General features: G+C 38.3%; 1 non-coding gene across 1 annotated transcript; it reads left to right on the top strand.

The window, feature by feature from the left end:
* The first annotated feature begins 244 nt into the window (after positions 1-244).
* LOC122103131 lies at positions 245-351 on the top strand. Its single transcript, XR_006146704.1, has one exon. It is a non-coding gene; the product is annotated as a U6 spliceosomal RNA (small nuclear RNA).
* Positions 352-9,124: the final 8,773 nt, after the last annotated feature.

The raw sequence follows: 9,124 nt of genomic DNA, 5'->3' as shown, positions 1-9,124 counted from the left end.
ATCTGCAGGTATGGCAGTAGTAGAGATGCCAAAGTTGTAAAGTTCCTTTCATTGTTGCAATGGGTCTACTTGTATCCCTATTTAAACATTTTCCCCTTCCCCTCCACAAATTATGCCAACATCAAAAATGTGTGCTTATGTAAGAACTGCATGATTCTAAAATTTCATGACAATTCTTTTGAACTTACTTTTTTGTGGAATTGACTAAGAAAATCAATTACAACTTCTATATAAAAAATGTTCTGTGCTTAATCCGGCAGCCCATACACTAACATCGGAATGATACAGAGAGGATTAGCATGGTCCCTGCACATGGATGACTTGCAAATTCGTGAAGCAATCCATATTTTTACAACAACAAATGCTGGAGGGGATGGGGCCACAAGGGAACCCTACTGCATTCTTGGTGGGAGTGTAAACTTCTTCAACCACTTTGGAAAGCAGTATGGAGTTTCCTCAAATGACTCCACATAAAGCTCCCCTATGACCCAGCAATCCCACTTTTGTTCATTTACCCAAAGGATCACAAATAAGACCATATTAAAACTACCAGCACAACTATGTTTATTGCAACATTATTTACCATAGCTAAGATATGCAACCAATCCAGATGCCCGTCAGTAGATGAATGGATCAAGAAAAAGTGGTAAAGGATTTCCGGGAAGATGGCTGAGGAGAAGCTGGAATCTGAACAAGCTCTTGCATAGAAAGCAGTTTCAGAGTTCCAGTGAACAGTCCCAAGCCAGAGAATCACACCAAGTATGCCATCACAGGAGAGAGATAGTCAAGAGAGGGGAAGCCAAGCAGACACAGCTGAGTGCTTGCCAGCAGCTGCCGCTGCAGCGGCAGGGTCGCGGCGGCGACCACCGCCGCGGGGTCATATCTGAGACACAGTCCGGGACGAAGGAGACAGACGCAGCGGGCCAGCGGATTCTACTCAACACCAGCAAGAACCGACAAGGAGCAGACATCTTCATCCTGCACTTTGCAGACAAGAGATGACCCAGGATCCAAGACACGGCGTGAGTAGAAGCCCAACATCCTCACTCCTTCTCAGGGAGCAGAGGAGGGAAGGCCAGCCCTCCCCCGCCAGCACCGGTGATCTCCATCTTGGATACGGACAAAACTCAGAGGAGCGACTACCTCCAGCTCAGGCCTTGGAATAAAACGAGTCATTTAGCAGGTCACAAGAACTTAACGGCGAAGTGACCTCACAGACTCAGTTCCATCCAGGGAAAAGTCACCCAGCTCAGGCGCCAGCCATTGGAGTGGCTCTCCTCACCGGGTAACCAGAACCAGAGGCTGCCCCTCCCTCTAGCAGCCACCACAATCAATTGAAAAACAGAAACCCTGAGAATGGCTCCAGGCTGGGTGCTGTGAGTTTTTTTCACAAAATAGCCCCAGGGAAAAGCTACTGTCTGTTGAAAGGCCTCAACTCTAACCAGAACCTAGCCTCATCACTGCATCCCCCTCTTTTGTGATTCTCAAAGCAGATCACCCTCCCAGTAAACTAACCTAGGAGGGGGATCTCAAAATCTTGGGTAAAGCAGAGCATTTTTCTGCCTGTTCCAACAAACTGACTTAAGAAACCAATGAAGCCACAGGACCTGAAGCTGACCAGAGACTCCAACAAGACTCTGGTTACAGACAAAAGAGAGATACAGGATTCTTCCCACCCCTCCCCCCCAAAAATATCAAAGAACTTTTTTTTTCTTCTTCTTCTTTTCTTTTTTTCTTTTTTTTGTTTTGCTTTTTTTTTCGTTTTTTGTTACCTTATATATCTAAAAAAAAATTTTTCCTTTTCTAAAACTTTTATTAATCTTTAATTTTTGCCTCTTCTGAAAAAATAATTGTTTTCCAGTAACATTTTTTTTCTCCTGTTATAATTTTTATTTTAGGAATACGTGAATGTGTGTTTTCCTTTCGTTTCTTGTCTTCTTTCTCTTTTTCTTTCATTCTTAATTATCGTTTTGTTTTTTGTCTAGCTCTACTGAACTTCTGATCTTTTCTTCTCACGTTTCTTTCCTTTCCACCTTTTCCTCTCTTTTGTTCTTCTTTATGTGACTTAACTCTTCTCCTGCACATCCTCAGATAAACCCGTAGTTAACTAGTAGACCCTATCCCCCGTTGTGTACACACTTAATCCACAAACTTATTACTCAATTCAAAACCTCTGAGACTTAAATTCCTTAATAGCAGTACTACCTCTTTATACCTATATAATATTTTAAGCATTTTTTTAAGTTTTTCACATCTCCTCTATGTCCCTCCCTTTCTCTCAATATATTCACATTCCTCTCTAAATAGATGGTCTTTTAATCTCTATAATAACATTAATTTTTAAGTTTCTATTTTTTTTCTGGTCTCTTTTCATTCCCCTTTCCCTTTCTTCTTTTTCTCTCTCTCTCTACTTGCATCCTACCCAACCTATTTCCTGCATTGTGATTAGGACATAGTTAACTCTCCCTGTGCCTCCCCACAACAATCTATTCCTACTTTTTACCCACATCTCTCCCTAACCCTAATAATTTCTGGTTTTCCAAATTCTTCTTTGTGGTTCGAAGTCCTTTAACATATAGTTGTTTGATGTCGAATAGATGTATCTGTTGAACTAGATTGTATCTGTAGACTATTGACTATACAAATGCAAACTTTGGTTGATGGTTGCCTTAAGATAGTGTTCTAGCACAAAACTGGTGCTATCTTCATCTCAAATGGGCAGAGTAAGCCGGAAAAACACAAGAAAAATGGCAAATTCGGATATCTCAATTCCCAATCTTGGTAATCAGGGGTTAGAACAGATAATGAATAATCAAGAGGAGAGTTCCCAAATATCTCTACAAACACTGCTGGCAAACATGATGAATGAGAAGTTTGACAACGTACAAAGGACTCTGTATGAGCGTGATAGGGAGAGAGAGGAGGCAACCCAAAAGTTTATACAGGAATATCATAAGCGTGAGGAAGCTACTCAAAAACTGATACAGGATTTGCGTGAACAACTTGAGAATACTCAAAGAGAAAGGGAGGAATGGCGAGAGCAGGCTGAGAACACTCAAAGAGATCTGCAGGAATCCCACTAACCGGAGGAGGCTAATCAAAGAGTAATACAGGAATTGAGAGACCAGGTAGAGAACACACAAAGATCACTAAAGGCATTCATGGAATCCATTAACAAAGAGCTGAAGGAAGTCAGGGAGACCACAAAGGGAATGCTGAATGGTACCCAACAGAAGGAATGGGAGTCCAAAGAAACCATAACCAATCAACTAAGTGATTTGAGGACAAATACTGAACACCAAATTAAGGAAGTAAAGAAATTCATACAAGACCTAAAACAGAGCTTCAACAAAGAACTTGAAACCATCAAAGCTGACCAATTAGAAGGAAAAGATATAAAAAAATGGAGCACTCAAATTTATCAAAGAAACACTACTTTCCCTCAAATCCCATATAGATCCAAAGACAATAATTGTTGGGGATTTTAACACACCACTCTCCCCACTAGATAGATCAACTCGGCAAAAACTCAACAGGGAAACCGCAGATCTAAACAGCTGCATAGATCAACTAGACTTAACAGACATCTACCGAACATTTCACCCAGCAGCATGAGAATACACGTTTTTCTCAGCAGCACATGGAACGTTTTCTAAAATAGACCACATTTTAGGCCACAAAGCAAACTTGTCTAAATTCAGATACATTGAAGTTATACCTTGCATTCTCTCTGACTACAAGGGAATAAAATTAGAACTCAACACCAAAAGCCACCAAAGAAAGTCCGGTATCATATGGAGGCAGAACAACATACTGCTGAATCATGAGTGGGTCGTAGAAGTGATTAGAAAGGAAATTCAAATGTTCATGCTATTCAACAAAAATGAACACACAAAATACCAGCTCCTCTGGGACACAGCAATGGCAGTACTCAGAGGGAAATTTATAGCTCTGAGCTCCTACATCAACAAATTGGAGAGATCTGAAACTCACAATTTAATGACACATCTAAACCTCCTTGAAAAAGAGCAGCAACATAAACCCCAATCCAGTACACGGAAAGAAATAATAAAAATTAAATCACAATTAAATTAATTAGAATCCAAAAAAAACTATAGAAAGAATCAACAAAACAAAGAGTTGGTTCTTCGAAAAACTGAAAAAAATTGACAGACCCTTAGCAAATCTTATCAGAAAAAGGAGAGAACACACCCAAATTAATAAACTCAGAGATGAGAATGGAAATATCACCACGGTAACAACCAAGATTCAGAAGTTTGAGAACTTGGCAGAAATGGACCTCTTCCTAGCAAATATTGACATGCCAAAAGTAAACCAAGATGAGTTAAACTATCTTAACAGGCCCATATCAAGCATTGAAATAGAAACAGCATAAGAGACCTCCCAGCTAAGAAAAGTCCAGGACCAGATGGTTTTACAGCGGAATTTTACAAGGCCTTCAAAGCAGAGCTGACACCAATTCTCGTCCAACTCTTCAATGAAATTGAAAGAGAAAGCTCACTACCGAACACATTCTATGAAGCCATCATAACCCTCATCCCAAAACCAGGCAGGGACTCATCAAAGAAAGAGAACTATAGACCCATTTCTTTGATAAACATTGATGCAAAACTTCTCAACAAAATTTTGGCCAACCGACTTCAACAATTCATCCAAAAAATCATACACCACGATCAAACAGGATTCATTTCAGGGATGCAAAGCTGGTTCAATATACACAAATCAATTAATATTACTCATCACATCAACAGGAGCAAGTATAAGAACCATATGGTTATCTCAATAGACGCAGAAAAAGCATTCGACAAGATCCAACACCCCTTTAAGATGAAGGTTTTGGAAAAATTAGGAATCCATGGAACATTCCTTAATACAATAAAGATTGTATATGACAAACCTACAGCCAGCATTATACTCAATGGTGAAAAACTAAAGCCATTTCCTCTTAACTCAGGAACAAGACAAGGATGCCCACTCTCTCCACTTCTCTTCAATCTAGTATTAGAATGCCTACCTACAGCAATAAGACAAGATGCAGACATAAAGGGGATCCAAATAGGGAAAGAAGAAATAAAACTCTCCCTCTTTGCAGATGACATGATCTTGTATTTAAGGAATCCCATAGACTCCCTCCCAAATTACTCAAGCTGACTCAAAACTTTGGCAAAGTAGCAGGTTATGAAATTAACCCCCAAAAATCAATGGCTTTTCTGTATGCCGACAATGAGAAAAGTGTGGCTGAAATTAGGAAAGCAACTCCATTTGTAATAGCCCCACAAAAAATAAAATACCTAGGAATTAACTTAACTAAAGAAGTGAAGGACCTCTATGATGAAAACTTTAAAATCTTGAAAAAGGAAATCAACACAGAACTTAAAAAATGGCAAAACCTCCCATGCTCCTGGATTGGAAAGATTAACATCGTGAAAATGGCAATACTTCCCAAGGCTATCTACAAATTCAACGCAATACCTATCAAAATTCCACTCTCATTCTTCAAGGAAATAGAAGAGGCAATCCAAAAATTCATATGGAACAATAAAAGACCCCGAATAGCAAAAACGCTCCTCAATGGAAAGAACACTGCTGGAGGAATATCAATACCAAATTTCAAACTCTACTATAAAGCCATAGTAATCAAAACAGCTTGGTATTGGCATAAGAACAGACCTTAGGACCAATGGAATACAATTGAAAACCCAGAAATGAACCTACAGACCTATAGCCATCTAATCTTCGATAAGGGAGCTAAAACAATAGAATGGAAGACAGACAGCCTCTTCAGTAAATGGTGCTGGCAAAACTGGTTAACTACATGTAGAAAACTGAAGCTAGATCCTTATATATCACCCTACACCAGAATCAACTCCAAATGGATAAAAGACCTTGAAGTCAAAGCAGACACTCTGAAAACTTTACAGGATGGAATAGGACAAACCCTATGTCTCCTTGGCTCAGGCCGAAATTTTCTGAATAGAGACCCGGAAACACAACAAATCAAAGAAAGGTTGGACAAATGGGATTGCATAAGGTTGCAGAGCTTCTGCAGGGCAAATGACATAGCTAGGAAGATCAATAGAAAGCCCACGGATTGGGAGAAGATCTTTACTAGCCATACAACGGACAAGGGTCTCATATCTAAAATATACTTGGAACTCAAAAAATTAAACCACCCAACAACAAATCCTCAAAGAAACAACTGCCCAATAAGTAAGTGGGCGAAAGACTTAAAGAGAAACTTCTCTGAAGAAGAAAGAAGGATGGCCAATAGACACATGAAGAAATGTTCAACATCCCTAGCCATAAAAGAAATGCAAATCAAAACTACATTGAGATATCACCTCACTCCAGTTAGAACAGCAAAAATCAAGAACTCTAACAACAACAGATGCTGGAGGGGATGTGGACAGAAAGGAACCTTACTTCATTGTTGGTGGGAATGTAAACTTGTTCAACCACTTTGGAAAGCAGTATGGAGGTTCCTCAAAAGACTTCACATAGAACTCCCCTATGACCTAGCAATCCCACTTTTGGGCATTTACCCTAATGTTTACAAAAAAGACCACACTAAAGCTACCAGCACAACTATGTTTATTGGAGCATTATTTACCATAGCTAAGATATGTAACCAACCCAGTTGCCCCTCAGTAGATGAATGGATCAAGAAAATGTGGTATATATACACAATGGAATTCTATGCCTCCATCAGAAAGAATGACATTTCCCCATTTGTTAGGAAATGGAAAGGCTTGGAAAAAATTATATTAAGTGAAGTAAGCCAGGCCCAAAGAAACATAGGTCCCATGGTTTCCCTTATTTGCAATATCTAGTATAGGTATGAGTCAAGCGGAAAAAGTCAGATAATGTGATGTTAGGAAAACGAACCCTCAAATATGTATTTTAAGGTTTTTGTTTCTTTCATGCATGTGTTTCTAATGCATTTATAAGATTATTTCTTTGTTGCTTTGTATGTCCCTCCCCCACAGTGTAACCCCCGCTTTCACTATATTTGATGTCAGTATAACATGTGGAGGAGATGGGGGCAAACAAGTCGTTTAAGGATTCAGGTGGACCTGTTGCAACAATGAGAAGTACAAAATGTCATGTCAAAACAAGCTTTACAATGTCGGTGTGGGGGGGGAAGGGAGGGTATGATTGGGTGGGGGGGAGGGGGGAGGCTGATAAGGGAGGTGAACGTAAACAAAGGAGGAGGCTGCAATGCTTGGTAAGAAATGTATGCATTGTCCTGCCCATGTAATTGTAACCCCTCTCTACAGTATGTTCTCAAATAAAATTAAATTAAATTAAAAAAAAAAAGAAAACGTGGTCAATATATACAATTGCATTCTATGCCTCCATCAGAAAGAATGACATTGCCCAATTTGTTAGGAAATGGAAAGATTTGGAAAAAATTTATTAAGTGAAGTAAGCGAGGTCCAAAGAAACATACGTCCCATGGTTTCTCTTATTTTCAATAACTAATATATGTCCGGGATTATCAGAAAATGTCAAGAACTATGTGCATTTGACCAGATAAGATGATGTTAAGCTAAACGAATGCCAAGATAGGTACACAAGTGATTGTATCTTGCTATTATTTCTAACATACTTATACTGTACGATGTGATTTTTTTTTGTTTCTTTATATGTTCCTCAACCACGCTATAACCCCTTTTTTCACTGTATTTGAAGTTGGTGCACCTACATCTTGTATATATGTTTCTCTAATTTGGGGAGAAGAAGAAAACAACAAAATGCTTAAATAGGGATACCCGTTGACCCATTGTAACAATGAGATGCACAAGACACTATGTTGAAAATGAATTTTACAATTTATGCAGGGGAAGGAGAGAGGAGGAGTGGAGTGTACTTGCGGAGGTGGGAGAGAAGGGATGGTGGGGGAATATAAAGGAGGAGGTAACAATGCTTGTTAGGAAATGTACTCATTACCTTGCTCATGTAAATGTCACTTCTCTGTGCAGTATTTTTAAAATAAAAAAAATGTATAAAAATGTTCTGAGATTGAAGATTTAATTTCCCTTATTTTATCCATATAATCTCATTAACAAATAAATAAATGCAAAACACTGACATGAAGGTATTTTGAATAAATGTGTGTGTGTGCACGTGTGCACACAAGTGTGTTGGAGTGCTGAGAATTTGAACTCAGGGCTTTAAGGTCTTGGTAGGCCTTTCCTCTCTAGATTGGTGAACTACTATATGAGCTACATTTCCACTCCTGGCTCTTTCCTAGTTCATTAAATATTTTGAAAAATAATCTCAAAAATGTTTTTGCCCTGATTGGCTTCCAACTGTTATCCACAGATCTTAGCCTCCTGAGTAGATATCTCAAGTAAACAAGATTACAGGAGTGACCAACGAGCACAAGGTTTTCAGAATAATTTTAAAAGTAGAAGAAAATTTACTTCATGGGGGCCTGTTTTTATCATCTCCTACTTTTAAAGCATTTTGCTTTAAAAGTAAAGGTGAATTTATTAAATTAAATGTGAATTTATTTCTCTTTTGGATTCTAAAAGACAGAAAGTGATGATATTTAAAAGTTTTGGTATTTTTTAAAAAGAAAAATGGAACTGTAGGACAGAAGAAATTTGGCTGTCTTTGGAACTCAATGTATAAGTTCAATTCTGTGCGTGATAACGCAATGTCACCAACACAGTCTGTGTTGAAGACAAATTGTGACAGAAAACAATCATCATGGGCAATAATTGCTATGCTATTATTTCTTGAGCAACATGAATATTGAATTTAGAGTGTAAAAGAATGGTGAGATTTTTGCCTACCTTTTCTGTATTGCTGAAAAATTTTTGGAAACTTTTACTCATTTTCTTCCTCACTGTGTGTATTTGGGCCATGCCCTTACTGCCTTTAATTACAATTTTTCCCAACACTTAAATGGTAATAATATTAGCATTATAGCAAATGTTAACTTAAGAATTAATAGAAATAAAACTTGTGAAAAACTCAACACAAACTTCTATGAATGAACTTTGAGTTTAACCAACAATTTTTTAAATACTAAATAAAATGTATTACAGAAACCATTACATGTGGTGAGCAACTAGAAGTAATGTTATCTATTGAC

Source organism: Dipodomys spectabilis, unplaced genomic scaffold, assembly GCF_019054845.1.
Source record: "Dipodomys spectabilis isolate Male_0828 unplaced genomic scaffold, ASM1905484v1 ptg001844l, whole genome shotgun sequence".
NCBI lineage: Eukaryota > Metazoa > Chordata > Mammalia > Rodentia > Heteromyidae > Dipodomys > Dipodomys spectabilis.
This window is presented reverse-complemented; position numbering and strand designations above follow the sequence as displayed.